Genomic DNA, 17729 nt, shown 5'->3' on the forward strand with positions numbered 1-17729 from the left:
GAGAGTAGTAGAGTGTGAGTGGTAGAGAGTAGTAGAGAGCAGTAGAGTGAGTAGTAGAGAGTAGTAGAGAGTGAGTAGTAGAGAGTGAGTAGTAGAGAGTGAGTAGTAGAGTGAGTAGTAGAGAGGGAGTAGTAGAGAGTAGTAGAGTGAGTAGTAGAGAGAAGTAGTAGAGAGTAGTAGCGAGTGAGTAGTAGAGAGTGAGTAGTTTAATTTAAAAGGAACACAATAAGAAGGATCATTTTGCCATAGAAATTATGATTAGTGCGGAAAAAAGAAAATTAGGGCACATTTTGAGTGACTTCTCAAATACTCTTCTATTTCATTAAAAAATCCTGACATGCAGACTGAAACATGCACTTTCAATACCAGCAGCAGACTTCCCTGGTGGGCAGTAGCTTTACTACAGTGATCTAATAAGCAACTAGAGTGCTAACATTCTGAATTTATGGCAAATGTGTGACACATCTGAATGCCTTCTTGATGGAATTAAAGTAAAAAACCTGAAAGTATTTCCTACTGAGGAGACTGTTGTAAATAAGGAAATTAGGAAACTTCAAAACAAATAAGTCTCCCAAGATGGCCACCAGAGACAAAAGAGCCCAAATGTAGCACAAATATCACCGAGATGTAGCCCAATTATAGCCCAATGACAGAATGTCCCAGAGTGTTTTAAAGAACAACTAGAGCGCTAACAGTCTTACTTATGACAAAAGTATGGCACACCTGATGCCATCTTGATTGGAATAAAGTGGTAACACTTAAAACATTTAATTTGCAAAGGAACAAAATGAGGGAGTTAATTTTGCCATAGAAATTATGATTAGTGCTGCAGAAAGAAAGATTAGGGCACATTTTGACTTCTCAAATCCTCTTCCATTTCATTAAAAAATTCTGACATGCAGACTGAAACATGCACTTTGAATACAGCAGCAGACTTCCCTGGTGAGCAGTAGCTTTACTACAGTTATCTAATGAGGAACTAGAGTGCTACCATTCAGAATGTATGGCAAATGTGTCACATCTGAATGCCTTCTTGATGGAACCAAAGTAAACAAGCATTGAAAATGCAATAGGTCTTGCCCTTTTTTAAGTTGAAGCAATTCTGTTTGTAATTAGGTGGTATTTTAGCTTTGCTTTTATTAGTGTTTTTCCAAATTTCGAGTAGTAGAGAGTGAGTAGTAGAGAGTAGTAGAGAGTGAGTAGTAGAGAGTAGTAGAAAGTGAGTAGTAGAGAGTAGTACAGAGTGAGTAGTAGAGAGTGATTAGTAGAGAGTAGTGGAGTAGTAGAGAGTGAGTAGTAGAGCGTAGTACAGAGTGAGTAGTAGAGAGTGATTAGTAGAGAGTAGTGGAGTAGTAGAGAGTGAGAAGTAGAGAGTAGTAGAGAGTGAGTAGTAGAGTGAGTAGTAGGGAGTAGTAGAGAGTGAGTAGTAGAGTGAGTAGTAGAGAGTAGTAGAGTAGCAGAGAGTGAGTAGTAGAAAGTGAGTAGTGGAGAGTAGTAGAGAGTGAGTAGCAGAGAGAATAGTAGAGAGTAGTAGAGTAGTAGAGAGTGAGTAGCAGAGTGAGTAGTAGAGAGTAGTAGAGAGCGAGTAATAGAGAGTGAGTAGTGGAGAGTGAGTAGTAGAAAAGTAGAGAGTGAGTAGTAGAGAGTGAGTAGTAGAGAGTGAGTAGTAGAGAGAGTAGTAGAGAGTAGTAGAGTAGTAGAGAGTGAGTAGTAGAGAGTGAGTAGTAGAGAGTAGTAGAGAGTGAGTAACAGAGAGAGTAGTAGAGAGTTGTAGAGTAGTAGAGAGTGAGTAGTAGAGAGTGGTAGAGAGCGAGTAGTAGAGAGTGAGTAGTGGAGAGTGAGTAGTAGAGTAGTAGAGAGTGAGTAGTAGAGAGTGAGTAGTAGAGAGAGAGTAGTAGAGAATAGTAGAGCGAGTAGTAGAGAGTGAGTAGTAGAGAGTAGTAGAGAGTGAGTAGTAGAGTAGTAGAGAGTAGTAGAGTGAGTAGTAGAGAGTAGTAGAGAGTGAGTAGTAGAGAGAGTAGTTGAGAGTGAGTAGTAGAGAGTGAGTAGTGGAGAGTAGAAGAGAGTAGTAGAGTAGTAGAGAGTGAGTAGTAGAGAGCGAGTAGTAGAGTGAGTAGTAGAGAGGGAGTAGTAGAGAGTAGTAGAGTGAGTAGCAGAGAGGGAGTAGTAGAGAGAGATTAGTAGAGAGTGAGTGGTAGAGAGTAGTAGAGAGCAGTAGAGTGAGTAGTAGAGAGTAGTAGAGAGTGAGTAGTAGAGAGTGAGTAGTAGAGAGAAGTAGTAGAGAGTAGTAGCGAGTGAGTAGTAGAGAGTGAGTAGTTTAATTTAAAAGGAACACAATAAGAAGGATCATTTTGCCATAGAAATTATGATTAGTGCGGAAAAAAGAAAATTAGGGCACATTTTGAGTGACTTCTCAAATACTCTTCTATTTCATTAAAAAATTCTGACATGCAGACTGAAACATGCACTTTCAATACCAGCAGCAGAATTCCCTGGTGAGCAGTAGCTTTACTACAGTGATCTAATAAGCAACTAGAGTGCTAACATTCCGAATTTATGGCAAATGTGTGACACATCTGAATGCCTTCTTGATGGAATGAAAGTAAAAAACCTGAAAGTATTTCCTACTGAGGAGACTGTTGTAAATAAGGAAATTAGGAAACTTCAAAACAAATAAGTCTCCCAAGATGGCCACCAGAGACAAAAGAGCCCAAATGTAGCACAAATATCACCGAGATGTAGCCCAATTATAGCCCAATGACAGAATGTCCCAGAGTGTTTTAAAGAACAACTAGAGCGCTAACAGTCTTACTTATGACAAAAGTATGGCACACCTGATGCCATCTTGATTGGAATAAAGTGGTAACACTTAAAACATTTAATTTGCAAAGGAACAAAATGAGGGAGTTCATTTTGCCATAGAAATTATGATTAGTGCTGCAGAAAGAAAGATTAGGGCACATTTTGACTTCTCAAATCCTCTTCCATTTCATTAAAAAATTCTGACATGCAGACTGAAACATGCACTTTGAATACAGCAGCAGACTTCCCTGGTGAGCAGTAGCTTTACTACAGTTATCTAATGAGGAACTAGAGTGCTACCATTCAGAATGTATGGCAAATGTGTCACATCTGAATGCCTTCTTGATGGAACCAAAGTAAACAAGCATTGAAAATGCAATAGGTCTTGCCCTTTTTTAAGTTGAAGCAATTCTGTTTGTAATTAGGTGGTATTTTAGCTTTGCTTTTATTAGTGTTTTTCCAAATTTCGAGTAGTAGAGAGTGAGTAGTAGAGAGTAGTAGAGAGTGAGTAGTAGAGAGTAGTAGAAAGTGAGTAGTAGAGAGTAGTACAGAGTGAGTAGTAGAGAGTGATTAGTAGAGAGTAGTGGAGTAGTAGAGAGTGAGTAGTAGAGCGTAGTACAGAGTGAGTAGTAGAGAGTGATTAGTAGAGAGTAGTGGAGTAGTAGAGAGTGAGAAGTAGAGAGTAGTAGAGAGTGAGTAGTAGAGTGAGTAGTAGGGAGTAGTAGAGAGTGAGTAGTAGAGTGAGTAGTAGAGAGTAGTAGAGTAGCAGAGAGTGAGTAGTAGAAAGTGAGTAGTGGAGAGTAGTAGAGAGTGAGTAGCAGAGAGAATAGTAGAGAGTAGTAGAGTAGTAGAGAGTGAGTAGCAGAGTGAGTAGTAGAGAGTAGTAGAGAGCGAGTAATAGAGAGTGAGTAGTGGAGAGTGAGTAGTAGAAAAGTAGAGAGTGAGTAGTAGAGAGTGAGTAGTAGAGAGTGAGTAGTAGAGAGAGTAGTAGAGAGTAGTAGAGTAGTAGAGAGTGAGTAGTAGAGAGTGAGTAGTAGAGAGTAGTAGAGAGTGAGTAACAGAGAGAGTAGTAGAGAGTTGTAGAGTAGTAGAGAGTGAGTAGTAGAGAGTGGTAGAGAGCGAGTAGTAGAGAGTGAGTAGTGGAGAGTGAGTAGTAGAGTAGTAGAGAGTGAGTAGTAGAGAGTGAGTAGTAGAGAGAGAGTAGTAGAGAATAGTAGAGCGAGTAGTAGAGAGTGAGTAGTAGAGAGTAGTAGAGAGTGAGTTGTAGAGTAGTAGAGAGTAGTAGAGTGAGTAGTAGAGAGTAGTAGAGAGTGAGTAGTAGAGAGAGTAGTTGAGAGTGAGTAGTAGAGAGTGAGTAGTGGAGAGTAGAAGAGAGTAGTAGAGTAGTAGAGAGTGAGTAGTAGAGAGCGAGTAGTAGAGTGAGTAGTAGAGAGGGAGTAGTAGAGAGTAGTAGCGTGAGTAGCAGAGAGGGAGTAGTAGAGAGAGAGTAGTAGAGAGTGAGTGGTAGAGAGTAGTAGAGAGCAGTAGAGTGAGTAGTAGAGAGTAGTAGAGAGTGAGTAGTAGAGAGTGAGTAGTTTAATTTAAAAGGAACACAATAAGAAGGATCATTTTGCCATAGAAATTATGATTAGTGCGGAAAAAAGAAAATTAGGGCACATTTTGAGTGACTTCTCAAATACTCTTCTATTTCATTAAAAAATTCTGACATGCAGACTGAAACATGCACTTTCAATACCAGCAGCAGAATTCCCTGGTGAGCAGTAGCTTTACTACAGTGATCTAATAAGCAACTAGAGTGCTAACATTCCGAATTTATGGCAAATGTGTGACACATCTGAATGCCTTCTTGATGGAATGAAAGTAAAAAACCTGAAAGTATTTCCTACTGAGGAGACTGTTGTAAATAAGGAAATTAGGAAACTTCAAAACAAATAAGTCTCCCAAGATGGCCACCAGAGACAAAAGAGCCCAAATGTAGCACAAATATCACCGAGATGTAGCCCAATTATAGCCCAATGACAGAATGTCCCAGAGTGTTTTAAAGAACAACTAGAGCGCTAACAGTCTTACTTATGACAAAAGTATGGCACACCTGATGCCATCTTGATTGGAATAAAGTGGTAACACTTAAAACATTTAATTTGCAAAGGAACAAAATGAGGGAGTTAATTTTGCCATAGAAATTATGATTAGTGCTGCAGAAAGAAAGATTAGGGCACATTTTGACTTCTCAAATCCTCTTCCATTTCATTAAAAAATTCTGACATGCAGACTGAAACATGCACTTTGAATACCAGCAGCAGACGTCCCTGGTGAGCAGTAGCTTTACTACAGTGATCTAATGAGCAACTAGAGTGCTACCATTCAGAATTTATGGAAAATGTGTGACACATCTGAATGCCTTCTTGATGGAATCAAAATAAACAAGCATTGAAAATGCAATAGGTCTCGCCCTCGTTTAAGTTAAAGCAATTCTGTTTGTAATTAGGTGGCTTTTTAGCTTTGCTTGTGTTAGTGTTTTTCAAACTTTCATGTCCATAACATGCATATGTATGCATATATGTAATGCATATATGTATATGTATATGTATGTATGTATTTATAATTATATAGATATGCAGATTAAATTTATTTGTTTATATATGTATATATACACATACATATATATACATGCATATGCATATATATGCATATATATATGTGCATATGTGTGCATGTACAGAGAGGTAGAGAGGTAGAGGTGTATAGGTAGAGGTGTAGAGGTAGAGGTGTAGAGGTAGAGAGGTAGAGAGTAGTAAAGAGAGAGGTAGAGAGGTAGAGAGTAGAGAGCGAGTATTAGAGAGTAGAGAGTGAGTAGTAGAGAGTAGTAGAGAAAGTATCAGATAGTGAGTAGTAGAGAGTAGTAGAGTGAGTAGTAGAGAGTGAATAGTAGAGAGTGAGTAGTAGAGAGTAGTAGAGAGTAGTAGAGAGTGAGTAGTAGAGAGTAGTAGAGAGTGAGTAGTAGAGAGTAGTAGAGAGTGAGTAGCAGAGAGAGAATAGTAGAGAGTAGTAGAGAGTGAGTAGCAGAGTGAGTAGTAGAGAGTAGTAGAGAGAGAATAGTAGAGAGTGAGTAGTAGAGAGTAGTAGAGAGTGAGTAGTAGAGAGTAGCAGAGAGAGCAGTAGAGAGTAGTAGAGAGTAGTAGAGAGTGAGTAGTAGAGAGTGAGTAGTAGAGAGAAGTAGAGAGTGAGTAGTAGAGAGTGAGTAGTAGAGAGTAGTGGAGTAGTAGAGAGTGAGTAGTAGAGAGTAGTAGAGTGAGTACTAGAGAGTAGTAGAGAGCGAGTAGCAGAGAGCATGTAGCAGAGAGTGTTTAGTAGAGAGTGAGTAGTAGACAGTAGTAGAGAGTGAGTAGTAGAGAGAGAGTAGTAGAAAGTGAGAAGTAGAGAGAGTAGTAGAGTAGTAGAGAGTGAGTAGTAGAGTGAGTAGTAGAGAGTAGTTGAGAGCGAGTAGTAGAGAATGAGTAGTGGAGATTGAGCAGTAGAGAGTAGTAGAGAGTGAGTAGTACAGAGTGAGCAGTAAAGAGTATAGTGGAGAGTGAGTGGTAGAGAGTAGTAGAGTGAGTAGTAGAGAGTGAGTAGTAGAGAGTGAGTAGTACAGAGTGAGTAGTAAAGAGTATTATGGAGAGTGAGTAGTAGAGAGTAGTAGAGTGAGTAGTAGAGAGTGAGTAGTAGAGAGTGAGTAGTAGAGAGAGAGTAGTAGAGAGTGAGTAGAGCGAGTAGTAGAGAGTGAGTGGTAGAGAGTAGGAGAGAGTAGTAGAGTGAGTAGTAGAGAATAGTAGAGAGTGAGTAGTAGTGCGAGTAGTAGAGAGTAGTAGAGTAGTAGAGACTGAGTAGTAGAGTCTGAGTAGCAGAGAGAGTAGTAGAGAATAGTAGAGAGTGAGTAGTAGAGAGTGCTCCTGTGATCCGTCGTCGCCTCGGGCGGGAGTACGTGCCTCGCGCCGGCGCCGAGATCCGAGCTGCTGCGAGAGGCGGCCGAGTGAAAGTGCAGAGGATCAACCCTTGAAACGGCGGGGACGGACAGACAGGACCAGGGTGGACTGGGGAAGAAAGGACACTCATACTGTACATGCCATCATTTTGGAAGAGGACATTGGATTCGCGCACAACGCACAGGATACTTCAGCTGGATGGGCGCCAACCTGTCCTGAATTTTGAAACTCGATTTCACTTAATCACAAATTGTCCCCAGACGAAGGCCATGTTGGCCGAAATGCATCAGGACCAGTGAAATGCAAGTTGGGACATGTAGTGTTTAAACTACCCACATAAATGAACTGATATCGAGAAGAAATAATAAAATAAGAAAGAAATTAAACTTCAGGGAGACGCTTCGTGGGGCTTGTTTGCTGCTTTGCCGCCACCAGCCAAACAGGACGGACTACGGATCCCAGGCACGAGTGGGGTGAACAATTGACCAGCGGCCACTCGCCTTTGCATCGGGGACTTCATTAGCGGCTCGCACCTCCCGCTTCGCGGGAGATGCTTCTTGGGGCTTGTTTGCTGCTTTGCCGCCACCAGCCAAACAGGACGGACTACGGATCCCAGGCACGAGTGGGGTGAACAATTGACCAGCGGCCACTTCCCCTAGCGGTGGGGAGTATTTAGTGATAGTGGAATCTCGTCACGCTGCAGACCGAGACTGGGCTGGGACACTCCATTTACATTTCGAGGAGGCTGAGGAAAGCTACTTAAGGTACTGTTTCATTGTTACGAAACTGTAAAAGACTCACTCATGGTCTTTTGTCACCTTAGAGTTAACTATTCTTTCAGTGTGCCCTTTGGAAACACACTGCAAGGAATTACTCTGCTCTAGTTACGTAGTGTCATTTCCAGCTTAGTGCGCAAAAAGAATGGCTGCAAAAGTATTAACTTGCTCTGCTAAATTGCCCGACAAGGGCCAGCCGAACTTGAAACACACGAGCAACTCCAAAGGAATTCTCCCACAAGGACCTGCGCAGCAGACTTCAATCGACAGAATGTTGCTCAAGGCCATTGGCGAAGTCTCTAATGAAATTGAACGTACTGAAAGACGCCTCTCACTAACCCCTCAACTGAGTTTACTATCATCGCCTGATATTATTTTGCCACTGATTACTCATGATTCGCCTCTGAACTCTCCATCGACAATTGTTTCCCCCACACAGATAACTCCTATTAGGGGCCCAGAGGTAATTGGTAAAGGGGCCAAGACACGAGCTCCCAAGAAAAAGGCGACTAATAAGAAGCAACCTCAGTATAAGAAGGCTAGGACTCGCCTGACCCACAACCATTTAGGTGCTGTAACCGCAGAAGATATTACTGAACAAATAGCGGACACACAGGTACCACCTGGGTGGGTGTCCCACATCATGTGCAACCTACAGCTACATTTTGAGCAGCTCATCGATGCTCAGACTAAACAAATTCTGAGCAGGTTAGATAAAGTCGTCTCCTTAGTAAAGTCAAGGGGAGGATGGGTAGGCAACACGCCTTTACCTCTATTGACCAATAATTCAGTCATAGAGCCATTAAGCAAAAACCCACTGATTGCACAAAAAACTAAAGTTATGGAGGAAGAGCAGCCCAATAAAAATATGTCTACCACTCCATCAGATAATCCCGTAGCGGGGCCCTCTAACGCTATTATAAGACCACCTTTATCACTAATTTCGAACCACTCACACAGTGATCGAACATATACATGCCCCCCCTCTGAATACAGCCCCTGCAAACTTGCCATCACCACAGATTTTGCTGGGCTCGTCCCAACCGAAAAGAACACCTTCTATTAAGCCTGTGAACAATGGCCCTTGTATAAATCTACCCCCAGAGGCGGCCCCATATGTCATCATACTCACGGGGGTACCAGAACTTAAATCTGGCTACACAGAATCCCATGATGAGCTCAAAAACAAAGTCACGCACTGGCTGAACAAGTATAGGCCATTGCCAAGGGACGCACAGGGGGAAATCTTGCATGTGAGAAGGGTAAGGTGGTTAGGGAATAGGCAAAAGAATGTAGCAGGGGATTGTGTGCTGGTAAATTTTAGAGATTATAGGATAGTAGATCACATATTGAGCTGGGGTCCGGATGTTCACAGTAGTAATATTAATTCTCTACCTCTGGGGTCCTTTTATGCTAATGGAAGAAAAATATTGGGTGGAAACTGGGCCCGTCAGGATTCAGTTGAGCGTTTTTGGGATGACAAGGATTCCCATGTATCAAAACCATCTGCATTTCTGGGGAACCAAAGTAGATTAGTTTTGAGAAACAGGTTTGATCCCCTCGCAACCCTGGAGGAGGTGGACTGACTGCAAGGGGCGAAAGATCACGTTGCGCAAACCCTTGCAGCATCGAACACTGTCCAAACTGTCTATACAACTATGACTCTTAATCACCCTAAAACGAGTAAGATCGGCACTCACTACCCAACTTGGGGGAGGACCTCGGACAATACTACTGTAACTGAATGTATAACAGGAAATATGTTGGGTAGCACGGCACTCATACAGGATAAGGTTGTTGAGGCAGTAGCCCATATGTCCCCACAACCTCAGCAATTACAAGTTGCTCAGACTATATCTGTAATTAATATAGATGTAAGTTTGGGAGCATCTGACCATATTATCTATAACAACTCTGGCCCAATAGGGAGCCAACTGCAAGAGGGGATCGAAATGGTTTCCTGGAACATAGCTGGGCTGTCCTCGAAATTCCATAATCAAGAGTGGAGGCAATACATCCTCAGATATCATGTAATCTGTTTGCAGGAAACCTGGGTGGTGGACAATAATCCCTTCCACTTAGCAGGGTATAAATGTTTCTTTGTCCCCGCACAGAAATTGTCCTCGGGAAGAGCAATGGGAGGGCTGATCACTTATGTGAATTTACAGCTAGAAGGAGCATGGACCGTTTTAAATTGGAACTCACCCAATATACAAGCTATTAGGCTTCAAACAAGCAAACTTAACATCATTTTGATTAATGTTTATAATGCCATAGCGGGGAGTGGGAAGGGGCATATAATATATGACCTCGACAGATGTATGACCCGTGAGTTGGATCAAAGGAAGACAGCTGCAGCCCCGTGTGTGGTTCTGATGGACGATCTAAACTGTCACCTGTGCCCCAATTTAAGTCTGCTGGAGGGCGTCTGGTCTGGCTGTAGACTGGCCAAAGGGCCGCATTTTGAACACACCTTTGAAGGGTTGGAGTTAGAAAGGGTCCTGAAAAATCATGCGCTAAGGCATACTTTAGACTTGGTGGGTTTTAGAGATGGCTGTGAAGCCATCCCAACTTTTAAGGGAAGAGGAAATTGCTCCATTATAGATTATATAGTGGTGTCTCATCTATTCCTGGATTGGATAAATGAGGCAGACATTGAATGGAGCATATTCAGTGATCATAACCCACTAACGCTGAAGATTAAGAATTGGGCCTCCCGCAATGCGAAGAAAGCGCACAAGGCAAATAACATAGTGAGGACGACTGACCAAGGGAGACGCCTCAGATGGGCAAAAGTGGATGGGGATGCCTTTTATAGAACCCTAATGGAAAGAGGTAAAGAAACAATCGGGATATGCTTAGACCCTTCAATGGAGGGACCTGCTGTGGTCAAAGCTTTTGAGTCCATGGCTTACCTTATTGATTGCCTATTAAAATCTACTTCCAAAGTGGAAGTTAAATCATCTCCTAGATGGTTTAACAAAGATTGCTCTCGGGCCCATAAAGAATTAAAAGCATGTTTAAAGACAGTTCCTAGAGATAAGATGCACATTGTACAGTGCAGGATTGCTTATAAAAAAGCAATTAAACAAAGGAAACTGGTACTTCAACTACAGGTTTGGATAGATTTAAGGGATGCAGCAGATAGAAGAGACCCTAGTGCATTCTGGAAAATAATAAATAAACCCTGCTTCCAGGATACTGCTGCCCCAGTAATTGACACGACTATTCTCCCAGAGCAATGGTCTGATCATTTTGAATTGTTGTAAAATCACTCAATTGAGAACCCTAGGGATAATGAGAGACCCTGCCCATGGGTGTCCAAAATTGAATTTACATTAGAGGAGATGGTAGTGGCCATCCAAGGGTTGACACACAACAAAGCTCCCGGTCCGGACGGAATTCCGCCAGACCTTTATTCAAGCAAGGTTGATCTCTGGGCCCCGATCCTAACTAGGGTAATAAATACAGCAATCGCTACAGGTATGCCACGATCTTGGACGGAGGCTATAATAGTCCCAATTTTTAAAAAAGGGAAAAAGGATGACCCGCAGTGCTACCGACCCATTTCTTTAATTGATGTGACGGCCAAAGTTTTGGGTCGAGTAGTCCTAAATCGTTTATTAGATTGGGATGAAGAACACCAAATAATCTCGGACCTGCAATATGGGTTCAGGACCGGAAAATCAACCACAGATCAGTGTCTGAACCTTTACTTATTAGCGGCTAAATACACCATTGCAAGCGACCAGGCTGTATATTTGGGGTTCATGGACCTCTCGGCCGCTTTTGACCATGTTAACAGGGAAAAGCTCTGGGATCTGATGATCAGACTAGGGGTAGATCAGGGCCTAGTTGACATCCTAAGAGCTCTCCACTGGAACACCTCTGCTAAAGTGCGTTTTAATATGGATGGTGACACTACGGTTCCTTTCCCCTGTACCAGCGGAGTGAGACAGGGATGTATTTTGGCCCCGTTCCTGTTCTCACTGTATATAAATGATCTAGAACAGGCATTATGCAAACTGAACGCAGATACCCCTAGAATAGGTTCACGACCTGTACCCGTGTTGTTGTACGCTGACGATGCGGTGCTTTTAGCTCGCACACCAAAAAGTCTTCAGAGTCTAATAGATGGGTTCGTGAGTTTTATGGCCAGTTTAGATCTATCGGCCAACCTAACTAAATCCTATGTATTGTTGGCTGGATCTAAACCTTGTAAAAAGTTCCAATATAAAATAGGCACACAAAAAATGGAACAGGTTAAGACCTTCTCTTATCTGGGATTACTTTTTGATGGGCTTTTAAATTTTAAATTTTTAATTGAAGAACGGAGCTCAAAATTGGTGGGATCCATTGGGACCATAATGATCTTCGGGCGTAGGTTGGGCAGGTGGTTCCCAGAACAGGTCATGCATTTATATGGCTCAATCTGCTGCCCCAAAGCATTGTATGGGGATGAGGTCTGGGGCTTTGCATGCATTCAACAATTACAGATTGAAGAGAATACATTTTTGAGGAAGATTCTCCAAACCTCACAAAGCACACCGGCCTACATTACCCATGCTGGACTGGGAAGGGCACACATGGAGGACCTGATTAAGGTCAGACCTATTATGGCCTGGCTAAAAATCTGGTCTAACTCAGAGACAGGCTTGAGCAGACAAATAATCAGAGATTGCATGGATAGAGAGAAGGGAATGAGCATCCCATGGCTGAACTACGTAAGGACTGTCCTGGAGGGATTAGGTTGTAAGGACTTCTTCTCCAATCCAATAACGATAATTCCAGAGGATAGACTTAGAATCCAAAGAAGTTTTTATACAAAGGAAGCTGCACGTAGAGCGGCTACAGAAGAAAGTAAGCCCACGGTGCGTGCTCATAGCATGGTAAAGACAGTAGAAGGTATGGAACCGTACCTTGCCCTTATGTATAATGCACAGGATAGGTTTTTAATTACCTGTTTTAGGCTTAATCTTTTACACCACCTGCTGGCCGACCCACTTGGTTTTACTGTTACAGTTGAGCAGAAGGGTACCTGCGGCTGCGACAATAGGTCTCCGCAGGATACCCTTTATTTTGTTTTATTATGCCCTTTTTATTCGGCACCCAGGCGTAGTTTTTTAGTAAGGATCTTGAAACAAATGAAGTTCAGACATGCCAAGGACGCTCTTTTATATTTACAAAGGTCTGAAAACCCATTGACACTGGCTTGTATTATGAATTTTATCAAAGTTGCAATTAGACTTAGGAACACTAGGGGCCAAAATTGAATGAACTGTTGATAAATGTAATTCTGTGATTGCAAATGTAATTAGAATGTACTGAAATGAAGTTTTTTTTTAATGTATTATTGTACTTTTATGATATTTTTAAAATATCGAATAAAGGATATTGATTGATTGATTGAGTAGTAGAGAGTGAGTAGTGGAGAGAGTAGTAGAGAGCGAGTAGTAACGAGTGAATAGTAGAGAGTGAGTAGTAGAGAGAGAGTAGTAGAGAGTGAGTAGTAGAGAGTGGTAGAGTGAGTAGTAGAGAGTGAGTAGTAGAGAGTAGTAGAGTGAGTAGTAGAGAGTGAGTAGTAGAGAGTAGTAGAGAATGAGTAGTAGAGAGTGAGTAGTAGAGAGAGAGTAGCAGAGTAGTAGAGAGTGAGTGGTAGAGAGCAGCAGAGAGAGTGAGTAGTAGAGAGTAGTAGAGAGTGAGTAATAGAGAGTGAATAGTAGAGAGTAGTAGAGAGAGAGAGTAGTAGAGAGTGTAGTAGAGAGTGAGTAGTAGAGAGTAGTAGTGAGTGAGTGAGTAGTAGAAAGTAGTAGAGAGTGAGTAGTAGAGTAGTAGAGAGTGAGTGGTAGAGAGTAGTAGAGGGTGAGTAGTAGAGAGTGAGTAGTAGAGAGTGAATAGTAGAGAGTAGTAGAGAGTGAGTAGTATAGAGTAGTAGAGAGTGAGTATTAGAGAGTGAGTAGTAGAGAGTGAGTAGTAGAGAGTAGTAGCGAGTGAGTAGTAGAGAGTGAGTAGTAGAGCAGTAGAGAGTGAGTAGTTGAGAGTGAGTAGTAGAGAGTGAGTAGTAGAGAGTAATAGAGTAGTAGAGAGTGAGTAGTAGAGAGTAGTAGAGAGTGAGTAGTAGAGAGAGAGTAGTAGAGTAGTAGTCAGTAGTAGAGTAGTAGAGAGTAATCCGTCAGTGTCAGTCAGTGTCAGTCAGTGTCAGTCAGTCAGTGTCAGTCAGTGACAATCAGTGTCAGTCAGAGTCAGTCAGTCAGTGTCAGTCAATCAGTGTCAGTCAGTGTCAGTCAATCTGTGTCAGTCAGTGTCAATCAGTCAGTCAGTGTCAGTCAGTCAGTGTCAGCTAGAGCAGCTGTGCTGACTTGGTTCTCTGGCTCTAAAGCAGCTCTGCTGACCTGGTTCTCTCTCTCTAAAGCAGCTCTGGTGACCTGGTTTCTCTGGCTCTACAGCAGATCTGCTGACCTGGTTCTCTGGCTCTAGAGCAGCTCTGCAGACCTAGGGGCATATTATCAAGGTCCGGTGTTAAAATTATCGCCGCTTTATCGGCAGAAAACTGCCGCTAAAGCGTCGATAATGGGCTTGATAATATGCCTATGTGAATTCCCATAGAAGCCCATGTTGACACCAGAACATGGGCTTCAATGGGAATTCACATCGGCATATTATCAAGCCCATTATCGCCGCTTTAGCGGCAGTTTTCTGCCGATAAAGCGGCGATAATTTTAACGCCGGACCTTGATAATATGCCCCCTAGTTCTTATGCTACAGAGAAGCTCTGCTGATGTAGTTCTCTGGCTCTACAACAGCTCTGCTGACCTGCTTCTCTGGCTTTAAAGCAGCTCCGCTGACCCAGTTCTATAGCTCTGAAGCAGTTCTGCTGACATGGTTTTCTGGCTCCAGAGCAGCTCTGCTGACCTGGTTCTCTCTCTCTAAAGCAGCTCTAATGACCTGGTTTCTCTGGCTCTGCAGCAGCTCTGCAGACCTGGTTCTCTGGCTCTAGGTCAGCTCTGTTGACCTGGTTCTTAGGCTCTAGAGCAGCTCTACTGACCTGGTTCTCTGGCTCTAAAGCAGCTCTGCTGACCTGGTTCTCTCCCTCTAAAGCAGCTCTGCTGACCTGGTTTCTCTGGCTCTACTGCAGCTCTGCTGACCTAGTTCTTAGGCTCTAGAGCAGCTCTGCTGACCTGGTTCTCTGGCTCTACAGCAGCTCTGCTGACCTTGTTTTCTGCACTCACGATGCACGCACCCGACTTCACGAAAATAATTTAAAAATAATATAAGTTTATTATAAGTACAAATATATTATTTTGATGAATATCTTACATAATCTCTTGTCTTAATATGTATATTAAAGACACATACATATAATTTTGGAACATACATTTTTTTTGCGCGTGTCGCGAACCCAGCGCACCCCAGCACTTATATGATGTCACGCAGGACCCGCAACCGCGCAAACATCTCGTACCGTAATGCGCATGTGTCCCAAATGCGCGGGAGCAGGAGTCGCAGACTGGTCGCATACCAAACGCGCATATTATGTGATATTAAATGTATATGATGTAACTGAAAAACACGCATCCGTCGCACACCGTACGCAGATCCTTCATGACTTTTCTAAAATGGTGGCTAGAATGCACGCACCCACCGTGATGTGTAAACTTTGAGTGCGTGACTCCGAAAAAAATTGGAATTTTTTTTTTAAAGAAAATAATATAAATATTTTAAAACAAAAAATGAAAACAAGAAAATTAATCAATATTTCATTTTTAATTAAAAAAAAAAGGTTTTTTGCAATTTTCAGAAATATGTAATGTTATTTAATGAATAAAATATTTATAAATAAACAGTTAAAAACTGTAGAAAATCAGCACAAAAAATAGATATAACTACTATCACACTTAAAAGTTAGCATTTAAAAACCTTTGAAATTCACTGAAAAAAAACATAGGTTTCAGAGACGTTATAGTTAGAAATTAGCATTTAGAAAACCTTAGAAATTCACAGAAAAAACCATAGGTTTCAGGGGTGTTATAGTTAGCTGCCCATTTCACTCATACAAAACCATAGAAATTCCTCCGTTATAGTTAGTTATGCTAACTATAACACTATGCGCTCGCAATGCACTGCTGATGATGTCACATATTTCATCATTCATGACATGGTCAGTAACATCACTGATGACATCACTGATGACATCTCAAATGACATCATCCACTTGACAATCTGATACACCTCATCATACACTAGTATAACCATTCATCACTCACTGTAAAATACAGAGTACCATAGTTGAAACCATTGACACACCAATACCAGTTACTACATACCCACTCACTGATTCCTAAGTCTACACACACAACTACCCATTCAACAACAGAATCATCTATACATGCAGTCATTAATTAATAGAACACTATCAAATACACTTATACACATATATAGACATTGACACATCAGCAGTCATCTTAGTCGGTTATGCAGTCATCCTACTCACTCATGAAAAAAATGTATTGCACTTAAATTTACTCACTTACACAATTATCCAACAACACCTAATTTATTCAAACACATAGTAACTCATCGTTAATATGTTAAAAAAGCACCATTACAATTATACACTCATTCATATAGTTACTCTCACAATCACTGACTCTTACACATACTTATTTATATACACCAACTCTCACATACAATGACTTTTATTTTTTTAATTTGTTGAAGATGTACAACTAAAACATATATTCGCTCACCAACACACAAATAACTACACTCAGTCACCCAAACAACTGTTTCCACATGCACTCTTAAACCCATACACCTACTCAATCAACCATTCACATATCTATGCATAGAGTTACACACACCCCATCCAACCACACTCAAACTCAGTGTCCCATACAAATACTCACCCAACTAATCAATAACTAATATACACACTCATGTAGTTAGTGACCAACTGATGCAGCATGTTATACAACAACAGAGACAGTGTTGCACACATTCACATAGTTTAGTTACTAATCCATGTATTAAGTGAGACACTTTTAATTAGTCACTTAAAAAGACAGTCAGACAGCTACTAAATCCTCCCTCTAGACAGTTATAAATCCACTCAATCTTCAATACAGATTGGTATATATATAATACATATTTCAATTTCAAACTAAACCACATTCAGTGGATGATGTCATCAGTGATGTCATCAGTGATGTAATTTGAGATGTCATCAGTGATGTCATCAGTGATGTCACTGACCATGTCATGAATGATACAATATGTGACATCATCAGCAGTGCATTGCGGGTGCGTGAGTTATAGTTAGCATAACTAACTATAACGGAGGAATTTCTATGGTTTTGTATGAGTGAAATGGGCAGCTAACTATAACACCCCTGAAACCTATGGTTTTTGCTGTGAATATATATATGTATACATATCAATAAAATTAAAAAAAATTAAATAAATTAAATGTAATAATAAATCAAAACATTACACTATGTAAAAGTCTTTTAACTTTAATATAGTAATACAGTCAGTGCTACAGTAGGGAAAATGTTGAATAACGATGGAGTTAAAATTCCTATTCCCACTCCAGTGACTGCAACAATAGTAAAAGTGTTGGATAGCGGAGGTGTTAAAAATACTTTTCACACTCGAGTAAGTGCATCAGAAGGTGAAAGTGTTACATAGGGGAGGGGTAAAAATTACTGTTCACACTCCAGTAAGGGCCCGATTCTGATGCGGGTTGGAAAAGCTTCCCGATCAAGGGGTCGATTCCGATTCCGGCTGCAAAAACGAACCGACCGACACGGACCCGGACTGAATACCGGCCGACACGGACCAGCGCTGTACAACCCGTGCAGTACGATGCAACGCGCGTGAATTACAACCGACACGTACGGAATACAAGCCGTACGACCGAGCCGGAGGGAAAATAGTGATCAACGGAAAACCAATGTGATTTTCACCGACCGACACAAACCCGGAATGAACCCGACCAACCCGTACCCGCGATGTACGATTAGCGCAGTATGATGCAATGCGTTTAAAACCAGACCGACTCGCACGGAGACCAAGCCGCACAACCGACAGGCACAGGCAACCCGGCACACAAGCAATAGAGACCGCCGCGAATGACGCGTACCAAACACAGAAGACAGGCAGTGTGAACGAGGCGGAGAAGCCCGCA

The sequence above is a fragment of the Triturus cristatus genome, chromosome 11 (genome assembly GCF_964204655.1).
Source record: "Triturus cristatus chromosome 11, aTriCri1.1, whole genome shotgun sequence".
In the NCBI taxonomy this organism is placed as follows: domain Eukaryota; kingdom Metazoa; phylum Chordata; class Amphibia; order Caudata; family Salamandridae; genus Triturus; species Triturus cristatus.